Source organism: Neopsephotus bourkii, unplaced genomic scaffold, assembly GCF_033783945.1.
Source record: "Neopsephotus bourkii isolate Nb327-2 ecotype Australia unplaced genomic scaffold, CSIRO-AGI_Nbou_v1 NB_1767, whole genome shotgun sequence".
Lineage (NCBI taxonomy): Eukaryota > Metazoa > Chordata > Aves > Psittaciformes > Psittacidae > Neopsephotus > Neopsephotus bourkii.
The window spans coordinates 7,612,278-7,633,192 of record NW_026902241.1 but is presented as its reverse complement, the minus strand read 5'-3'; the positions used below and the strand labels follow the sequence as shown (position 1 = coordinate 7,633,192).

The window sequence follows — 20,915 nt, the reverse complement described above, 5'->3', positions numbered from 1 at the left end:
TACAATGCAAAACTGCTTTTGAGTCTGAAATGGGCTCTGTTAATCTCTGGTGTGCTATCTTGGACTTCAGAGGAGTTACATGCAATGGAATTTGGCCCACTGAGCCCTTGCTGTCTGCTCTCACATTGCCACGAAGGATAAAGGATGGCAGTGAGTACAGACTATTCTCTTAGAACAGTGTTTTGTCTTGTTTTTCTTGGGGAAGAATTAGTCTTTCAGGGCTCTTTCTTAATTTGTTCCCTGCTTTCGTATAATATTATACAAAATAACATCTTTATCACATGCTGGGTTCTGCAGAGAACACACCAACTTTGTGTATATAACATTTTTTTCACTCTTTGCTAATGCCTTCATGAAATCTGTTTTTATTTGAGTTAATAAGAATCAATGTTCTACAAATTTATTCTTTCAAGATACCATATACTCTTGATAATTCTCTCCCATCACATGGGGTTCAGTTCACTGTGAAGTGTATGCAGTATATGAGACACAGCAATAGAGCGTGCATGTGAGAGAAAGGGTGAGCTTGAGTGCAGCCTGTTTAAGAAAATCCTGTCTACATGATATCAAAGGAAATTTCAATCCAAGAAGGTTTCACTGTGTCAATAGACGTAGCACAAGGGCTGCCTGTTGTTTCACAAACAATGAATCTTCTCCAGCCTATAAATAATGTAAAGACAAATCTCAGGGTTTTTAAAGTTTCTGCTAGCTTGAGGCTACCTACCCAGCATGCCTCCTTGTTTACAACTTCCAGTACAAACATACATTGTGTTTGTTTTCAGGCGAAACATCAGCTTTCCTGACTTTTGCAATTAACCTCTAGTACGCATTAGCATCATCCTTTTAAGCTGTTTTTATGTGCAGAAATGTTCAGCAAAGTGATGGGTGAAATGGTGGGTTAAGTAAAGGTGCTACTGCACCTCACAAAGATCTGGGGCTATTAGGGACTACACAAAGGAATGGACTCCTGAAATTCACCTTTTTGTTCAAAGGTTGCAGTTATAGTGTCACCCTTGGGGTGTGAAGGCCTGAACTCCCAACATCTCCAGGAGTGCAGGCAAGTGCCCTAACTACTCAAACCCTCCTGGCATTTCATTTTTCTCTCATCCCATGATTTCAGTATTTTTTTTCCTGTGCAGAGGCAGTAAGCCCAGTGGAGAGAGTGTCTGCTTGGGCTAGTTTGTCTCGCCAAAGTTAGGACCCCTTCCATAATGTGGAGGAGACATGTTCTTGAACTCTGGCAGGCTGCAGAGGGTTCAGACTCTGTGCCTGCTGGTTCCTAACCAGCAGGCTCTCATAGGAAATACAGGTACATGTCCCTTTTGTGTGGTGTCTGATCCTGTCCCTGCAGCTGAAGGACAAGTATTGTCTGTGACAAGTATTTGTCTGCATAGTTTTTAGATTCCTATTGGATTAGAAATGCTCAGACAGAGGGTGCTTTTATGTGGTCGGGAAAACAGAATTGTGGGCATTTCTAGAGCTTACAGAAAGGAAAACAAAATCCAAGGCAATAATGGAGTGTGGCAGCAAGGCAGATTTGGATAGCAATTCTGGAGTTAAGTGCTTATAATTCACTTCCTTCCAATTTCAGGCATTTTCACTTTTTGTTGGAATTCTCCAGAAACACATTATTTCAAAATGGCCGATTGGACAAAACAAAATCTGGGCCAAGGACAATTTAGTCTATGGCTCTGTCTACTGCACTTTACACAAAGAAGTTATAACAATGAAAGGCATCTGTCCAGAACCTGAGTCTTGGCTACTTCCATATGCCCTCAGCGTTTCACCTTTGTTGTTAGCCCATTGGTTTTCTTGGAAGCTTTTTTAAAATAAACCAGAGTTTTTTGAAAGTGAATGCATTTATTTAAAAGCATGTTTTGGAGCTCAGGAAGGAGAAAAGGTTTCACTCCAATATAACATAAGAAACTGAGACTAAAATGAAGTATGGTCCACACCAAAGAGGAGCAAGTCATAACCATTTATGAGCTTTTTGATGCTGTATGGGAGTGTCCACCCAGACCTTACCAGTTCTCTGAATCTTGGCTGACAGGCGTCCACATCTTGAAAACAGCACAATGAACTGCTCAGACAAATTCAGGTACTGGCCAAGGAGGGCAAAATCCCCTCTCCTCTTCCTCGTGCTTATTCACTCAAGACAAAAAGTGAGTAGTTTCTTTGACAAATAATGTCTATTGCCATTGTGCCTCTGATCCCCATCTTTCAGCCTGGCAGTTGCACAATCATGAAGTGTACCTGCAAAATGTAAGCAAGAAAAGGCTTGGAACTGTTTGAATTTAAGAAAGCAGCGAAGGGAAGGGAAAGGTCACTAAGTCAGCTCTTATTGCTGTTTGTTCCCCAGAAGGTGATCTATTCTCAGGCTTTTGTTAGCTCTTGAAGGTATTCCAGGTGCACGTCTAATCTCCAGGCCTTACATATCCGGCTGAGGTATTGCTTCCTTGCTGTCAGGTTTTGTGTTCTACAACTGCTCTCCAGGAATATCATTATAAATCCATAGCTGAAAGAGCCTGTGCATCTTAAGTGCTCTTTCATTTTCCACCTCTGAATATTCTACCATCAGAGATTTAGAACATTGGCTCTGTAAACGCTTTCATGTCAAGACTAAAGGCAACACTTGTTTAATTCATTCTTTGACCCAACAGTAGCTTATCTCAGGTTATCACTTGTTAAGCCCCAGAATGTTTTAAACATGAAGGGGGCTGCTGTGTACTGTATTTTACTTGTACAAATTTGGCAGTAGTGATTCATAAACATCAAAACCATTTCCTTCCTGTGCTGCAAATTTTGCTTTATTTTAGCTCCATTCACAGGATGTGTAACCTATTCTAGAAAAAAAAAACACAAACAAACAAACAAAAAAGGAAGCTGCATTTATCCTCTATCCAATTTGTAATTCTTTATTGTAAGTCACAAGAGCTTGCAGATTTATATATATATATGCTTGTGTGCATGTATTTATATATGCAGTTGTGTATATAGAAGAGAGGGTTTGTGTGTATATAAATATACATGTATATAGTTTGAGTGCATATGTATTTGTAAATATAAATAAGCACACACATAAACACAATTGTAGCAATGATGAATGCTGTGGTGTAAATGGAGGACTGGATTTATAAATCAGATATATTGCACCCTGATTCGAATAGCAGTTAAGGTTTGCTGTACATCATTCATCGCCAGTGCAAAACTAAAATAATTTGCACTACTCTGTGTAAACCCATCAGTTCTGCCAGCATAGAATTTATCCCTGAGTTGTCAAAAAGCTACAATTGCATTTAAAGTCAGCATATGACAGCAACACCCAGAACTGAGGTCAGCAGAATCATTCTGGATTTGCATTACATAAGTATTAGAAACTCAAAAGTTTTGTATTCTGAGGAGTCACAAGACTAACTTGGTAGCAGCCTGTGGATTTACTCCCAACAATGATGCTGTCTACACCATAATAACTTTTAACCCAAATACCCTATTCTTCTGTGTAGCTTTATTCCTCCCTCCCTGAATGTCACAACAAGACCTGAGTACTTGACACCTCTTGCTGCCTCTGAAAAAAAAAAAAAAAAAAAAAAAAAAAAAAGAAAGGAAAGAAAAAAGAAAAACTCATCACAATTGGGTGGGAGTGGAGAGGTGGAGAGGGAGCCACAACATCTTGCAGTAAGTTCCCCAGTCCAGACACACAGGGTACCAAGGACTGCAATGCAGACAGAGCAGCTCTGTCCTGGGCAGAGGGGTTGGTGCTATTTCAAGTAGTTACATCTCAACATCCATCTCTTCTTCTAGTCACCTGCTGTGACATCTGCACCAAAATATGTAATAATATAATATACCAGAATGAAACTGCTAACCTCAGTGTCTATTCAGGGAACACACCTCCTGTTGCTTGGTAATACCAGCTTCAAAAAAATGCATGCTGCAGTCCTTGGAATACCTATGACTAATGACCCAGTGATGCGGAAGTCCTTGACTGCAAAGGGCTGAGCTGTGTCACAGAAGCTTACCCAGCTCTTGTAACCCAGTAACCGATCAGTTAGGACATAGGCACTGACAGCAGCAGACCTCTGTCAGATGCCTTGGCCCTGAGTGATTTTTCAACATGCTATGTTAACAGGAGTAATGTGAAGAAAATACCCTGAGTGAAAGAATAGGACAGCTAAAGCTAAAGTTCCATCAGGAAGGAGACACTTTAGAAATGTGGGAGACAGCTAGACAAGGTTTAAATGATCTGCTTTGTAAGTGCAAGTAACAGTTGCCAGCAGCAAGGGGGTTACTAAGAAGAGTGCTTTTGTTTTGACCTGCTTGCTTTGAAACACTTTATGGTTTTAATAGTTTTCAGTTAGTGCAGACAGCAAAGCCTAGCTATGAAGAGGCAATACAGAACTGCAGAGAGAATGTGCCATGTGCAGAATAAACCCTGACAACATATATTTTTTTTAATGAGGACTAAGAAAAGGATAACAGTGGAATACACACAACTGTAATTTTCTGAGGCTGGTGATGTGGCTTTAAAGTTCTGGTGGCTGGGTTTCTTGTGAGGGATTTGATTGTGACTGGTGTTCAGGACGAAGAACCAGGGTGAGCTAGAACAATGTGCTGAAGTGACCAGAAACAAGCCCTGACTCATAAAACTGACAGAAGATGTTACCTATAGTGGGGTTTATCTCCACTAGTCATAGCTATCAAAAAGTTAGATGTCTGGTCTACACTAATCTCTCAGGCTTCTGAAGGCGCAAAGGCAGCTCCAGAGGTTAATGAAACCCAGCTATTTGGAAGGCAGCTTAAATCAGAAAGATCTGCCCTCCCAAAGGAGCAAAAAACAAATACCATGAATGATGTCTCCTTACTTTTTCCACAGCTGCAGTAATGTGAAAAGAATCCCTCTTATGACCCAGGCTGATGCTCATGAGAAAAACACAGTGCTCTCACACAACAGACATGCTGGAACTGTTAAAATGCCCTGCTATGTATTGTGTGGCTGGGGGAGGAGGGAAACAACGCTGCTTGTGTTTTGTAAAATACAATAGCACCAACCTTGGTGGAAGGTGGAGACAGACAACGGTAAGCATTTCTGCTAATATTTAACTGTGTGGCCTGAAAGATAAAGGGTTTTAAACATTGAATTAAGTGAGCAAAACACCAAGCCACAGGCAAGTTGGACTGGGGTCACTGATGCACCTGAAACCAGAATTTTTTTCAATTGCTGTCATTTTAGTTTCCTTGTGAGTTCAGAGGGGTTTCTATTTAAATATGCTGCTATAACCCGTAACACAGGAAAATCATAGCGCACTGAGCAACAAAATGATACTTTCTTTCTTTTTTCTATTTTTAAAGTGTATGTGTTTTTAATGAGGATAAACAGTTAGAAAGCCCTAAGGCCAGATGAAGCTAGTGATTTTCGATTCAATGCATGGAATTGTCCTAAATAAATAAATAAATAAATAAATCAACTGTCGATCCTCTGCATATCGTTGCACTGACGTTGAACCCATGAAAAGGGTAAGTATGTAATGCAGCATGCTCCACTAGCACTGAGGCAATGATTTATTTTCTAGAGTGTGGGCATGAGAAATTGTTTCAGTCATATATTTTGAATATCTATTTGAAGCTATCACTTTGCAGTGAGTAAAATGTGTTTTATCCTTGCTAAGCCTGCAATCAAGTCTAGCTCTGTGGTTTATCTGGCTAATGTTCTCATTACTTCAGCTTTCTTGCTTGGCAGGGGATCAGTCTCTTCTTCCTGCTCATGTTGAGCAGGCAAACTTGCAGATTTCAGTCCTGCTGGCATTTGTTTCTGAAAGAAATGGGCTATAGTGTACCTTTTGGCATGACAAGGAGATAGTGAATCTGGGAGCCTTTCCCTCAGCCAGTGTAGGACCTCAGAGAGGAGCTGATGTTCTTTTACCATCAAGATCATTATAAACAATGTGACTCCTTAGCAGAATGCTTGAAACACATGCAGAGAACTAAATTAGCCGCGGCAAGAAAATACCCCAGCCTGTAACCCCTTAGAAAAAATACTCTGATAAAAGCTATGGGATTAAATAAATTGAATGGAATTGTCAGGGTTGGTTTTTTTCTGTTTCCTTGCAGGTCATACAAGAAGGAAAAGCAGTGCTGCACCTTTGATGTAGTTTAAATAAATATTCAAAGTCCCTTCAATTACTTCCTGATTAATTAATGTGGATGCATGCAAAATGGGGAACAATTGAATGACTTTCTGGGCTTCCTTGGGGGATTGGACTTTGGATGTAGCTGCACTGTATTGTATGTAATGTAACTTTGAAAAGAGAGGAAAGTAGAAAGCTGAGAATAATAGGTGGTGGAAGCCTCCCAAACTCACTGTGTTGCTGGCTGCATATGTGGGAGAGTCTACATTAGCACTGCAACCTTCAGCTGCTGTGATTTGCCAGTTACTGTTTTGGAAATGGTACTTCCTTGCTCTTTGTGCCCTAAGGGAAGTCTCTGCATTACCCTCCTGCCTGCTTGAGTGAATCCTTTTTAGTAAAATAAACCTGGCCATGAGAAACAGAGAATATATTCAAGCCAAAACACCCATGAAGAGACTTGTGTTCATAGTGAGAGTCTAATTCCAGGGATCTTACCTAGCCCGCTTACACTTTGATCCAGTGGTTACTTCACTGGTGACTAGCTTTTTTCAGAGGTATGCCACAATCCTTCTTGTGAGTCCCCTTGTATTTCAGAAACACCCTTTCCCCCAGGAAAACAGGTATGAGTTTGTGATGGCTATTTTTAAGCTGTTACAATTGATTAAAATATTTCTGACTGTGTTGGTGAAGAACATCAAGGGGTCTATATAGATTAGCCATATACTCTCACTTTGCAGATGTCCCAGAAAGCTTTTCATATGGAAGAAGATATACATCTTGTCTCACTCCATCTTTCAAACTACCAGCTGGACAATCATATAATCTCCACCATGACACAGTGGTATGGTTCTACTTCTCTGGGTTTTTTCCTCATCCAGCAGCTCAAAGTTCTCATTGTAGTCATCACTTCACCTGACTCTGTGGTTTCAAGGATGGTGGTGTGTGTCAGTGGACTCTATAGCCTACCAGTTTGCTAAAAATTGCATCATCACATGCTATGTGGACCTGTTCTCTCAGTCTCAGAGAATCAATTAGCAACGACTTTAGCACCATGTGAATATGCTGTCATCTCCTGTGATGCCACCATCCTTCAGTGAACCTGAAATGTGGTCTTACCAATAGTAGAACTTAAAAAATTTGGACAATGATTTGAGTATTTCATTTCCTGGTTAAGACAGCTGAAAGACTGAGAACTGCTGGATGAGAGATTAATCCTCTGGTAATCAGAATGTGGATGTGAAAAGTTCAGCCATCTTTCTGTGTTTCACCTTCCTGGTATGCATTTTATAATTTCTAGCAGTAGACAGCTGCTTTAGGCAGCATATATGGGAATGCTTATGCTTCCTCTGCTTCTATTCCCATTGATAGGGCAGTCTCTGCTATTGACTCTTGACATTCACATTTCTTGTTTGGAGGATGCAGCCCACATCAATCAAAGCTTGTGAATGACAGGGACATCTGCAAAGGAAACAGGATCCTTCTGTTCTGCTATTACTGGTTAAAAAAGACTCCCTTCCTGATTGTTATTCCAGTGGTCTACATCTTTCTGAGTTGTATCAGCAGTTATATTTATTGTCTGTTGTTTTCTTCTGTGACTCAGCAGCAAGCAGGCTGAGATTCACAAGCAGAAGTAAAATGACATCAGCAGTTGTCAGATAGAAAAAGACAAAGCTGACAAAGGCATTTTGCTTTAATGCTTCAAAGCAGGTATTGCAAATAACAGAGTATGGACACAGACATGGGAATATTCAACATGGAATTTTTAAACAGTTGGCAGCCTCCACATCTTGGAGAAAGGAAAGTCACTACCTGCCTCAATAGCAACTTGTATTTTAAGTTCAGCTGATCAAAGATGAGCACAGCAGTAGCTGCAGGCAGCTATATCAGCTGCACCAGTGAGACTTCATATCAGGATGGAGCTGACAGGTGAAGATCTCAATAGCACATGGGGATGGTACATGCCCTTCCAGCCATTCTAGGCACTTCTCTGCTGTTACAGCTGGTTTCTGCATCACCAGTACTGGGGTAGCAGGAATGGATAAAGGCAGGGTAGTCATGGATCTGTTGCTACTCTGTGTATAATCACCAAGCTCCTACCAACGACCAAGTCACTCAGGTTGTCCATATGCATGCTTGCCCACCGATGTTAAGCTAAGGGAAGACCATATGCAAGCCTTTTTTGGAGCAGCTCTAAAAGCACTGCTGAACATCCTGCCCTGCAAAACACTTGGCACAGTCTAAACAATCCAGTAAACTCCTCATCAGTGCCTGATAATTTCTTTATCTTTCTCCAGTTTTCTATATGACTCGAGAGAAGCCAGAGGCTAATTCTTCCCATAGATCAACTTTCTGCTATAATTTGGTGCCCTGTTTGGCATTTCCCTACCTGATCAGATCGTCAATTATTTTCCCTTGTATAGAAGGATGTCTAAATGAGAAACAGTCAGATAAGAAGTGATCAGAGTTTGTTCCTTATCACCCAAACCAAACCTTTTTCTGAGGCTCAGTGGATGTTACCCAGCTTTAAAAGAGAGGTGCTCACTTATTTCTGTTCTTTCCTTCCACAACAGCTCTAACCCAAAAGAAAAAGGGCCTGAAACACAGCAAGGAAATATTTTTTTGCTATGGGCTTATATTCCTTCACCTCTGCTTCTCTTTCTGCCTCTCCTACATTCCCTTGATCAAGAGTCTCTTGATCTTTCTGTTCTGAAAGCCATCTCAACAAGTTTCAAACATATCAAATCATTCATAACTTCTCCCTTTGAGAAATGCGTTGAGTTCCTTGTGCATGTTTATTTCTGATCCTCTCTGCAGATACACTTAAGAGCTTCACCACATTAACATCCCTAGTCTTCACCTTGCTTCAGAAGATTCCCTTTTCTTTTCAAAACTAAACTCCAGATTTTTTTTTATTATTTTTTTTTTCTCAGGAGTGAAAGCAACTTTTTACCTCTGTTTTTCTGAATAGCTGGGAGGAAGCATTGTCAGTTATGAAGCCTCCAGTTCACAATATTTTCTGCTTGAGAAGAAGTTTAAGCACAGCCAAGGCATGTATTTTTCACCTTAGATAATATACCAGTTCTCTAAAGGCAAGAGGCTCAACAGCTAAATTGACATGGATTTTACTGAAATCAGCTATCTAAGTTATACCAGCTGAGACTTTGCTTGGAGAAATCAAAAGCAAGCCTCTCTGGAAAGTAAGTACAGTCACCAGTTGACTTTAAATTACTTTTCTTGTCAGTGTGCACTTCCTGCTTGAGGATGTCAAGACTACTTTCCTGAATCTTTTCTGTGCTTTTTTGTGGTTCTCTTTGTGCTATTGGTGTTTAAAGTTCCCTTTGCCCAACATACTCGTTTCTTTTGCACCTTGGCATTCAGACCGGGTGCTAAGCTGATCTCTATATGAAAGCTGGCTGACATATCCTACAGCTGTCACTGAGCAAGACTGAATGGCCTCTTTTTCTGATCAATTGTTTTTTCATACCCCAGTGATTCTCCTCGTCATATTGGAAGGCCCTCTAGAACCGGTTGACTTCTTACATAAAATAGCTGCTGCAGTTGAGTAGGCTCAAAGGATCCATGCCCATTTGTTTTCCATGCTGCTCTTCCCTCATGTTTTCTTCTTCCCTACCCCTTCAACAGTGACTGAGTTAGGTGGAGAGGATTGCAAGACCCAATGAATAAACTGGTGATTCCTTGACTTCATTGCTTCTTCCATAATGAACAGTATTCTTCTCTTGTGTAGGCTGAAAGGTGTGCATCAGCACTTCTGCCTGTCCGGAGCATTGCTGGGAAATGTAGTTTGGCTGAGGGGCAAAGTCCCCAAAAAAGAACAGGAAGAGGATGGACTTGGAACAGGAAGAGGATGGACTTGAGATCTCTCAGTTAAGCTGTGACGGCCCTTCAGAACTGAAGTATTTTAACTAGTTTCCTGGTTTGCCTGCTCAGGTTTTCAATGAAAACTTGAAATGTTCTGTGGAAAGCAGAACCATTTCACGAATAATTCACTGCCACTGAAAGATTCATTCTCTACTGCAAACAGTTTCATGTAGAACTTTTCTGTTGGTTCCAATTAGGACAAATGTAGAGTGCTCTCTGTGCTATCCTGGGGGCTCAAAAGGCAACCTAGCTGTTGTCCTGTATCTTCACTGGCAATACATGTTTGATCAGCTTGTGTACTCAAGAGAAAGGCTTGAGAAAAGGGAAACAAAGCCTAGTTTGCTGAAAGTCCCCTTGAATTCTCCTCAGAAATGGTATGACTTGCCATTCTTTAGGCCAGCGATAAAGCTTTTTCCTCATGCCCATTTGTTCCTTGCATGTTTATGTTGAGCAAACCCCTACGTTAGTTCACTCATTTGACTGAAGGTTTTCAGCCTTATTTCCAATTCTGGCATTGCATTACCTGCTTAAGTAATATTTTTTAATGAGATAGAATCATAGAATGGTTAGGGTTGGAAAGGACCTTAACGGATTAAAGTATCCAAATACCTTTAAGTTGGTATGTCTCTAAACAAAACGTTGTAATAATTAATGGGGAGATATACTGTAAGAATAATTATCCCAGTTTTGGTGTAAGAGAGAAAACTGAGACTACCAGTTGCTGCATGCAGAATTTCAGTTGAAAGGTTACCACAAGTGATCATAGCTGGTTTGGGAAGTTTGAAGCATGTATTAATCTCTGTTTAAGCAGAATATGTGCCTTTCAGTCCTCAAGACTTTCTGAGTCAGCGGGTGCCTTATGCATGCTCGTCTTCCCAGTTTTCTGGCTGATTACTGGAATATGGGCAACATTTGGTGGCACATAAAACTTGTGGCTGCTTTCATCATTTTGTCAAAGGGAGAGAAATAATGAAAGAGCTGCTGCAAGAAAACAAACGGCCAAATAGCTGTTGAGGCAGGAGGTTCCAACTCGCTGGAGTTCAGCTTATTACAGGCCATATGCCTGAGTGGCTCCTCTCACCAAGTGCTGCACCCAGCTATGGAAACAAGTGTGAAAACGCCTGTGGTTCATCAGGCCTGATTTGCTATAAATATGTGCAACTGCTGGGAGAACAGACAATAAGAAGCTGAAGTGGCTGTGGGGCTAACAGGAGAGAGAATCCATTAAAAATACAACATTAATAAACACATTTCCCAAATATTTATGTAAAGATGTTAATGGGCAATAATAATTTGTTTTCCAAGCTCACAGCGGATGCTTTTCTTTTAGTACACAGGTTATATTCATAAATGATGCAGCTTACTTAAGTAGGGAAACAAATTGATACGCTCTTCTTCATTTTTAAATATCATGGGGTTGAATTAATAGTTAGTCTTGACAGATATCACTAACTCATGCCCTTTCCAGCTATACCCAATGTTTGCAGGGCTTGCTGTGTAAATGAGGGACTAAGCACGTGACTCAGCTCCTGAATGATGGATGTGTTAAAGAGACTGAATGACAGAGCTGGCAGAATAAGGAGAACAGAAAGTGTGGAAGAAATCTGTTTCTAACCTGGCATTTCAATTATCTTTACTTGGCAGAGCTCCTCCTAAGAGCACTGAAGGCTCAGGCCCCAGCCAACCATTTCATTTGGATGTTAGGAAATCTTAATTATCTATCAAAGGCAAGTGACCATCAGCAACCAAGAGCTTGCTCTACAGCTGCCATATTCCCCATCCTCTATACAGAGCACTTCTCATAGTGCTTAGCTGCTGAATGACTTATTCTGGAAGACATCTTCCTGATAACATGGCTTTGCTAATTCAGAAAAAGTATTCTAGTTTCTAATCCAATCCAATAAGACATGTACATTTAGTTATTCTGGAGGAGGTATTCCACTCGAAGTTCATACCACAACCTTAATTTATAAGGGTTTCAATAAAGAATCTGGTGCTGCTTGTCTCACCCCTTCTGTATTTCTGTGGCCAGGTTGTACAGCTCTGTGCCTTTTTTCTCCTTCAGACTGGGGTTATGTCATGTGTCTAGTAGGTCTTTACACACATAATTCACAACACTATCCATAATTCAGTACAACTATATCAGTCCACCCATATTTCATAAAAAAGATGATGACAAGCTCTGTTTCATTTAATTTATACTCCCCCTCTATGTGAGAGACTCCTGCCCTACCTTTGAAACCTTTAACCTTTATTTTCTTTTTTGGTGTCCTTTGCGTCCCCCTTTATACTGCCTGCTCATAAGCTTTTTTTACTTGTGTGTGCCTTGCTTAACTTTCCCAGCAGCACATCAAGTAAGATGCACTTTATAACTGAAATGAGCTGTGCTGACAGCTCTGGTCTGCCTCTGTTTTGATTTGAAATGCTGTTACATGAAATGCTAGGAAGGTGTCTAGACATGGTGCAGGGTAGGCACCGCATGCACATTGTCAGCAGACATTACTAAGTCTTCAGTGCCAGTTGCTGTCCTCCTCCATGTTAGTTCAGAGGAAAAAAGGGTTGTGTGCCAATCTTTCCACCTGCACAGGATGGTTTTATCCAAATTTTTCTTTTAACAATAAGCAAAACTAGACATAGGAAGTCTGTTTCTTAGAAATTGAAAAGTCATCTTACCAGTTTCATTAAAATTTGTCATTCTTTGCCTCTGTGTTGCATAAGGGTCCATTAATTATCCTGCTGTCTCTGAACATGGTTCCAAAGAACAGGGTGACCACCTTTTTCAATAAAATTGCAGATTTACAATTTTCCAGCTCAGTGAATTTCTAGTGTTTAAATATATTGAAAGGGCAATGCCAGGCTTCTCTGCCTTCCTGTGCATTTTGCTGGGAAGGGGGTGCTAGAAGGGTGCATGAGCAGAGAATGAAAAGGAATAGAGGAGAAAAACCCAGGCAGACAGATATGATGGCATGAAAACCCTGCAAAATAGAAGGGATTAGAGTGCCTGAAGAGACCTGAAGTTCAGAGGGGGCTCTTGGTGCCTCCTCAACCCTCTCCTTGCTCCCAAGCAGGAGTGATGAACATTACTAGGTCACCAGACAGGACAAAGCTGATCTCTTCTGAGAGATGGTCCATCACTGTGACTGTAAGATGAGGTCCAAGCTGGTCTAATTGCCTTCTGCCTCTTTGTGAGTTGACTTGCTGAGGGGATATCAGAAGAACAAGACACAAACTCTGCACTCAAATCCAGGTAAGTTTGACACAGCCATTCAGAAGTGTGGGATGATTCATTCTTCCTGTCTGCTTTTCTGGGTTGGGAAGGGGAAAGATGAGCCCACGCAGGATTTTCCTGCTGTTGTCTGCGACTGAAAATTTGTTTTCTCCATCTGCAAAACTGAACTTTCTTTTGGCAACAGAGAACTCAGGAAGAAGAAGAGTGGGGAACAAAGTAAAGTGACTGAAGAAAGAAAACTCATTGTGATCTAAATAAAAAATATCAGGAGGAAGAAGGATGGGGGCTAATGACAAAAGCAGAGCTGGGGTCTGCATTTTTTGCCTGTAGCCTGTGATCCTGACATATAACTAAGCAACCTCTTGTGGCTGCCTTGCTTGAGTATGGCAGCCTTTCTTACAGACACAAAATAATCAAACATCCAACAGAAATGTTTCCTAAAGCTCAGTTTTTCCACTCAGTACTTACAGTAATGTTCATGCTCCTGAGGGCACCGGGGGACTGCTGGCATCCCACACTGCTGGTGGAGTGAGCAACACTGCAGTTTCCTGATAACACCTGAGCTGAGTTCCACGATACTGATCTGGAGGTGAGAAAAGACTTTGGGTACATGAATCATCTGCCAAGAGCAGTATCAGCTTGTGTCTGGTTTTACACATGGGTGGACCAGCCCAGGCACACCCCTCCTGCGTGGCAGTGCTGCTAGGGGTAGTAGGATGGCTGTGCACAGTGCAAGCTCCTTGCCACAAACTCTCCCCACCCACTTTGCTAAAACAGGTGCAGAGACAGGAGAGTAATCCAAGGGCCTATAAATACTGGCTCCCTGGTTTTCTTCAGCTCTCTGTTTTTGAAAAGAAAAATAGAGCTTCCTCTCTGGGGAGGTGAGAAAGGCAGGGGAATGCCTATCAAACATGACGAGCTGCTCTCCAAAAAGCTGTCAGGGAGGAGTTCCTCTGGCTGTGGAGCTAGTGTTCAATACCACACTCATGAGAAATCCAGGGAGTCAACTCTGTGGCCTCTTCTTCTTCCTGACTTGTTAGCAACACGCTTAGATCATGAAGCAGGTGATACAGCAAAGGCAAAACTGAAAGCTCAGGCTTTCTGAATGCTGAAGTTCCTCAAGAGAAACCCCAGCCATACTTTGGCAGAAAGTAGAAATACTTTGGAATTATTGTCAAGGAAGACAATGGAAAGGGATCTTGATGTAGAATGTCATCTGGATTCCTTTTTATTAGAATCAGAATCACAGAATACTTAAGGTTGGAGAGGACCTTAAGATCATCTAGTTCCAAACCCCTACCATGGGCAGGAACACCTCACACTAAACCATGTCACCCAAGGCTTCCTGGCCTTGAACACTGCCAGGGATGGAGCATTCACAACCTCCCTGGGCAACTCATTCCAGTGCCTCACCACCCTTACAGTAAAGAACTTCTTCCTTATATCCAATGTAAACTTCCCCTGTGTAAGTTTGAACCCATTAGCCCTTGTCCTGTCACTACAGTCCCTAATGAAGAGACCATCCTCAGCATCCTTATAGGTCCCCTTCAGATGCTGGAAGGCTGCTATGAGGTCTCCATGCAGCCTTCTCTTCTCCAGGCTCAACAGCCCCAACTTTCTCAGCCTATCTTCATACGGGAGGTGCTCCAGTCCCCTGATCATCCTCGTGGCCCTCTTCTGGACTTGTTGCAACAGTTCCATGTTCTTTTTATGTTGAGGACACCAGAACTGCACACAATACTCCAAGTGAGGTCTCACAAAAGAAGAGTAGAGGGGCAGGATCACCTCCTTCTACCTGCTGGTCATGCTCCTTTTAATGCAGCCCAAGATATGGTTGGCTTTCTGGGCTGTGAGTGCACACTGAAGCCGGCTCATGTTCATTTTCTCATTGACCAACATCCTCCCAGGTCCTTCTCCACAGGGCTCTCTTCTCTGCCCAACCTGTAGCTGTGTCTGGGATTGCCCCGACCCAGGTGTAGGACCTGCCACTTCTCATGGTTAAACTTCATAAGGTTGGCATCAGCCCACCTCACAAACGTGTCAAGGTCCTTCTGGATGGCATTCCTTCCCTCCAGCGTATCAACCGAACCACACAGCTTGGTGCCATCAGCAAACTTGCTGAGGGTGCACTCAGTCCCACTGTCCATGTCAGCGACAAAGATGTTGAACATGACCAGTTCCAACACCAATCCCTGAGGGACACCACTCGTTACAGGTCTCCAGGCGGACATTGAGCCATTGACTACAACTCTTTGTGTACGGCCATCCAGCCAGTTCTTTATCCACTGAGTGGTCCACCTATCAAACGGATGTCTCTCCAATTTAGAGACAAGGATGTCGTCCGGGACAGTGTCAAGTGCTTTGCACAAGTCCAGGTAGATGACATCAACTAGGGCCTAGGGTCTTCATTCTCACAGTCCCTGCGTCGGTCTTCCAAGACTTGGGTAGTGTGGTCAGAGCCTTTGCCAGTGAAGACAGAGGCAAAGAAGTCATTCAGAACCTCAGCCTTCTCCAAATCCTGTGTAGCCAGTTCTCGCGATAGCTTCCTGAGGGGGCCTACATTATCACTAGTCTGTTTTTTATTCGCTACGTACCTACAGAATCCCTTTCTGTTATCCTTAACATCCCTAGCCAAGTTTAATTCTAACTGGGCCTTAGCTTTCCTAACTTGATCCCTAGCTTCCCAGACAACATCCCTGTATTCTTCCCAGGCCGCCTGTCCTTGCTTCCATCTTTTATAAGCCTCTTTTTTCATTGAATTTTCTCTTTTATTGAAACTACCTCACTTTGATTACATTGATCTCTATCACACAAAAAAAGCTAAGATTCCACCAAAAATGTATAACTTCAGTTTGTGTTATGATTTTTAATTTTGCCAAAAAAAAGTATTTTTACTGAAATCGTTTTTTATAAAATCATTTCTTGTCCCAGTACAAGGAAGCAATACTGAAAAATTTTGTGCTTTCATATGACACGTTAATAAATTAGTTTTGCTACTTGCTCTGGTAGGACCAGGAGTTCATCCAAATTACTGAGTGTGTCTACATTTTGCTCTAAAACCTTGTTCACGAAAGTCATCCTGTTGACCATATTCTTCATTATTAAAATCCTAGCCTTTTTCCTAATTTTTGAAATTCTTAATCAGCCACAGTTCCCTGTTCCCACATTCTTGGTGTAAACATGGCAATAAATAGTTGTTTACAAGGCACAAAAATGTATCACAAAAATTAATGCAAGGCTGAGGCTCTGCTGTTGTTTGCTTACGTTGCTGTGGAAGAATATGCATGCTTATTATGAAAACTTGCCTTCAGAAAAAGATAAGTGTTTGAAATTTGCAGATACAAACTAAATTTGTTTATTCAATCCTTTTCAGTATATTTGCCAAATACACTAATGAGTATGCTCTCCTGAATTGGTCACATGGATATGAAAGATTTTCCTCTCCTCCTCTCCTGACACACATGGTGACACATGTACACACACACACATATATAGACACATGTACATTCACTCACATACAAATCCTAATGCACAGAAATTCCATCAAGCATTTTAATAGCACTGCCAGGCTTTGCAGCTCAGTTATTTTTTGTATAAGATGATTAGGTCTTGGACCGACTTTCTATGGCATATGGAGAATGTGCAGTACATTTAAGCACACTAAAGACTAGAGACAACATGTAAGTGCATCGGCAGCTAAAAGGTATGTGCACCATACAGCTGCAAATGAAACATAGCAACAGAACAAGAGGCGTGAACAGATTCCATTACATCCATTACATAGGATTATAGTGATGCCCTGAGAACAAAACTGAAAATTCAAATCTAAAAAACAAACAAAAACCAAACAAACAAACAAAAAAAAAAAACAACAAAAAACACCCAAAACAAAACAGTTGGGACTCCTATGGAGTTTTAACAATTTTGTAGCTGAGAGGGTCTTCCTTTAACTCTTTTCCAAGACAGAGATGCATCTCCCTGAGGTTGAAAACAAAGACTCCTGCCTGCTTTCACAAGTCAGACTAGAAGCAGTGATTAGAGTTTTTCTCCTGCAGAACCCTCCACATTTTTTCATAGCTGTTGTGCAGTGGGAAGAGTGCAAGGTATAAGGGAACTACCACTTGTATAGAACAGGGTACTGTGCGCAAATAGACTTTTCATATTTGATGAGATATTTTGACTGCTGTGAGGGCACAGTGTCCATCACTTTTTGCTGTACATATAGGGTGCTTTTGACCATTCCTCACCAGGCAGCAGGGGAAGCAATGGAGCTGGAGGCCTTTGGGCTACACACAGCCCAGTAATCCAGGGATGTCACAACCCTTCTTTCAGAGATGGCTGTGAGACACCCTTTCCAGCTTCCCAAGGTCTATGGGAGCCACTTCTCAAACCTTCAGACAATTGAGCACTGTTCAAGTGATGCTCCATCTTTCTCAGTTAAAGAAGGGGTTTTGTTTTATTTAAACTAGGTGTAAGGCCCTGCTGTAATCTGATTTCTTTTGGAGGTCAGATGTATGTGTCCTTAGGTAAAGTGAAGAATATCACCAGGCAATGACAGTACACAAAGAAACCAAAGTAATACCTAGTGATTTCCTCACAAGCGCAAGTTGCATTGCAATGCACTTCTGTAGCAGAGTGGGCCAAGTCTTCTCATGTAGGTGGACAGACAACTTTTCAAAGAATTATCAGATAAACTGCTCCTGAGTGACCTTTTGAGGATGACTAATACTGAAGACGGATGGTTGTCAGAGAGAGGCACAGTTACTTTGTAATTTTTGCTAAATATACCATTTACAATAGTGCTAGGCTTTAGGATACTGGGTTTTTTTTGATTCTTGGGTTTATTCCCCACAGTTGACAGCATGGCTAATTAAGCCATTTCCAGTCCCCCATCTTCTTTGCACAAACAGCAAAACATACTGAGTTTCCAAACAAGAAAAATATTTAGCATCTTAAAAATGAGGTCCAAGTTGCTTTGAAGAATTCAGAAATCTGTTGTCCTACAGCCTTACTGAGATACATGTATTGTTTATGGCATGTTGTATATTACAGTGCCTTGTTCAGAAATACAGACACCTTATATAGAGAGAGTATCAGAGGTATAAATATCTTTTCTATTTACAAGATTGCTCTTATATTGAAAATATTTTTTGATCCCACTAGAAATAGGAAGTAGACTAATTGCAAAAACCAGCTTTTAAAGCATACTCAGAATTTAGCAGCTTAAAATATAACCCTTTATTTTGCCTCCTAAGGCTCTTGGCACAGTGAGCAGTCCCTTTCACAATGCAGTTCATGTGGCCTTACCCACAGACTTTCCTGGTTCAGACTCTGAAAACAGACTTTCAAGCAAAAAATATGCTTTTCTGCATGTTCTGGTTAACATCCATAGTAACTGAGCACTCAGGCCCCCCACCAAGATGAACTCATTCCAAGATTCTGCAAACACTGCTCTAGAGACTACAGGTGGTCACTTTTAACTATTCACACGGTGAGATGTTATTTGAGTTGACTATAGGTGGCTAAACTGCTTCTAAGTATCAGCCACTGAACCATAACAGCCCATAACCTGGTGTGTACATTGAATATTGTGTAAGACCCCAACAGGTGCTACAAGTTCTGCATAAGGCTTTGGAGTAGTTGAATCTACCTTGGAAATATGTTTAGGGCAATGAGACTTGAATCTTCCTCCAATGTGGGGAGGAAGCAGCTGATGGTTTCAAACTCAGTGGACGGCTCAAGGAATCAGGCCAAATTATTGCACATTTGTAGCTATATAAAAAATTACAATATAATAATTATATATATGTTTATATATATCAAGTACCATAAGGAAGTAAATGACATTTCCAGGCTCCTGTGGATATAATTTCATAAGAATTTGCAGGACGAGAACCACAAATATGAGCCTGGTTTGCTTTTCTCTTTTTTTCCTGCAGTACGTATGTGATTCTACAGGCAGGTCTCAGAGGGCTACAAGTTAATTTTGTGTCTCTTTGGAGTAAGAGTTGTGTCTTTGGCAGACAGTGGCTGTAAAAACCTTCACTCATTCATGTTAGTCACAGAAGTTAGAATCACATTACTGGAAGACTGAACAGAGGCAGATTGCTGATGGTTTTCAGTAATACTATCTCCTTTTCATATTTATTGCCATAGCAGACAACATTTTATCGGTGTCACATACAGATGTCTCAATAACATGCAAAAGGACTTTTTTTTCTCAGAGATTCTTGGTTTAGGTAATTTGAGTTTCTCTTTTAGATTTTATTTTTGTTGGATCTTATAAAATATTTCCTTGTGATTATTATCACATCTCATTCTGGCATATTGATTATTACCTCTTCTCATTTTACCACACTGAACTTCTACATGTTTTTTAACCACTTAGTAGAGTTTTATATTTCCTCTTTCACCAGGTGGGTTACAGCTATGCTTGTATTTTCTCTTTTTAATTGTCACATGTTCATGCACCCCCTCCTACAGAAAATGGACTAGTCAAAATGAGAAGAGGGTCATGATAATCTGAGGCAGTTCAGATGTTCCATAGCAGTCCCTCAAAAAAGACAGCAAGGTTGAGCCATGCCAAGACAAGAAACCTAGTTTTTTACGAGCAATCTTACCTTAACATACTCCTATGCTGCTGTTTTGACTTTCTGTAGTATGTATAACAGATGTAGGGGCTGTGAAAGTCATCTGACATCAGCATAAGTAAAATGTTAAGCTCTCTCATTTTCCATCACATGATTTTTAAGACATTTTAATCCAATCCCTTTCAAGTATGGATTTACTGGGGAAGGCAGGAGGTCATTAGCACTTTCCCTCCTCCACTGCCATTAATACAGACCAGTCAAGCAAGGACTGGTGTTGCTGGGTGCTATGATTTTGTTCATGCACATGATTGCTTTTTGTCCCTTTTTTTTTTTCTCAGCCAAGTCTTCATCATCCTATTTCTTTAATAGTATCTGAAGTTTATAAATTTCATCTGAATAGTATCAGTTCAAAGCCCCAGTAAAGACCCTACCATTTCCAGCAATTTTAGAGGTTCTAAGGGGAAGAAAGGATGTTTGCCCACCATCATCTTGCTTCTGATTGAAAGAGGCCACAATGGAGAAGCTATTTCACCTTGCTGCAGCAATGACTATACATTATTCTGTGGGCACTAGCGAGTGGCAAGGTCATGATAGGCAGCCTCTTTGTGCAGAATGGCAGAACAGAGGGAACTAAAACAGGATAACTGGCGCCATCTCAAATGTGGCAAAGCAAGGATGGCTCCTTTGCCTGTTATACAGTCAGGGTGTTACTGTGACTATACAGCCCTCTGAAAATCACTCATGGATGCACAGTTTTATACAGCCAAATATGCCTCTGAGTGTAAATAGCCTCATCTAGTCAATGTCATTTTACGGTTATGTATGCAAAGGCAGAATGATATGGCATGTTTTGCATGGGGCACAAAATCAAGCTAACAAAGACTGTCTTGTATCACCATTCTTTTCTACTTTCTTAAGGGTAAGCTGGTTGGCCTTATAGATGGAAGAAATGAGTTTCAGAGGCCTTTTGGTCATATTAGATCTCTTTGTCTCTGGAAACAGAAAAAAAAAACAAACCCAAACACAACCCATGTACACAGAATAGATCAAATCAGAAAAGAAATAACTCCTGTTAAATATTTTAATGCAGTA

At 41.1% G+C, this 20,915-nt stretch overlaps 3 long non-coding RNA genes across 3 annotated transcripts in view; 2 read left to right on the top strand and 1 right to left on the bottom strand.

Moving 5' to 3' along the window:
- Positions 1-1,057, top strand: part of LOC133225780 (uncharacterized) — a 42,160-nt gene extending 41,103 nt beyond the window's left edge. Inside the window, exon 6 of the long non-coding RNA XR_009729270.1 lies at positions 993-1,057. This is a non-coding gene — a long non-coding RNA (uncharacterized LOC133225780). The remainder of the gene's footprint in view (positions 1-992) is intronic.
- Positions 527-4,067, bottom strand: LOC133225781 (uncharacterized). The gene is made up of 3 exons (XR_009729271.1): positions 3,892-4,067; positions 2,026-2,253; positions 527-660 (listed from the first exon to the last, which is right to left on the bottom strand). It is a non-coding gene; the product is annotated as an uncharacterized LOC133225781 (long non-coding RNA).
- An 812-nt stretch (positions 4,068-4,879) lies between these two features.
- LOC133225779 (uncharacterized) lies at positions 4,880-9,975 on the top strand. Its single transcript, XR_009729269.1, has 4 exons — positions 4,880-4,982; positions 6,863-7,400; positions 9,193-9,322; positions 9,768-9,975. It is a non-coding gene; the product is annotated as an uncharacterized LOC133225779 (long non-coding RNA).
- Positions 9,976-20,915: the final 10,940 nt, after the last annotated feature.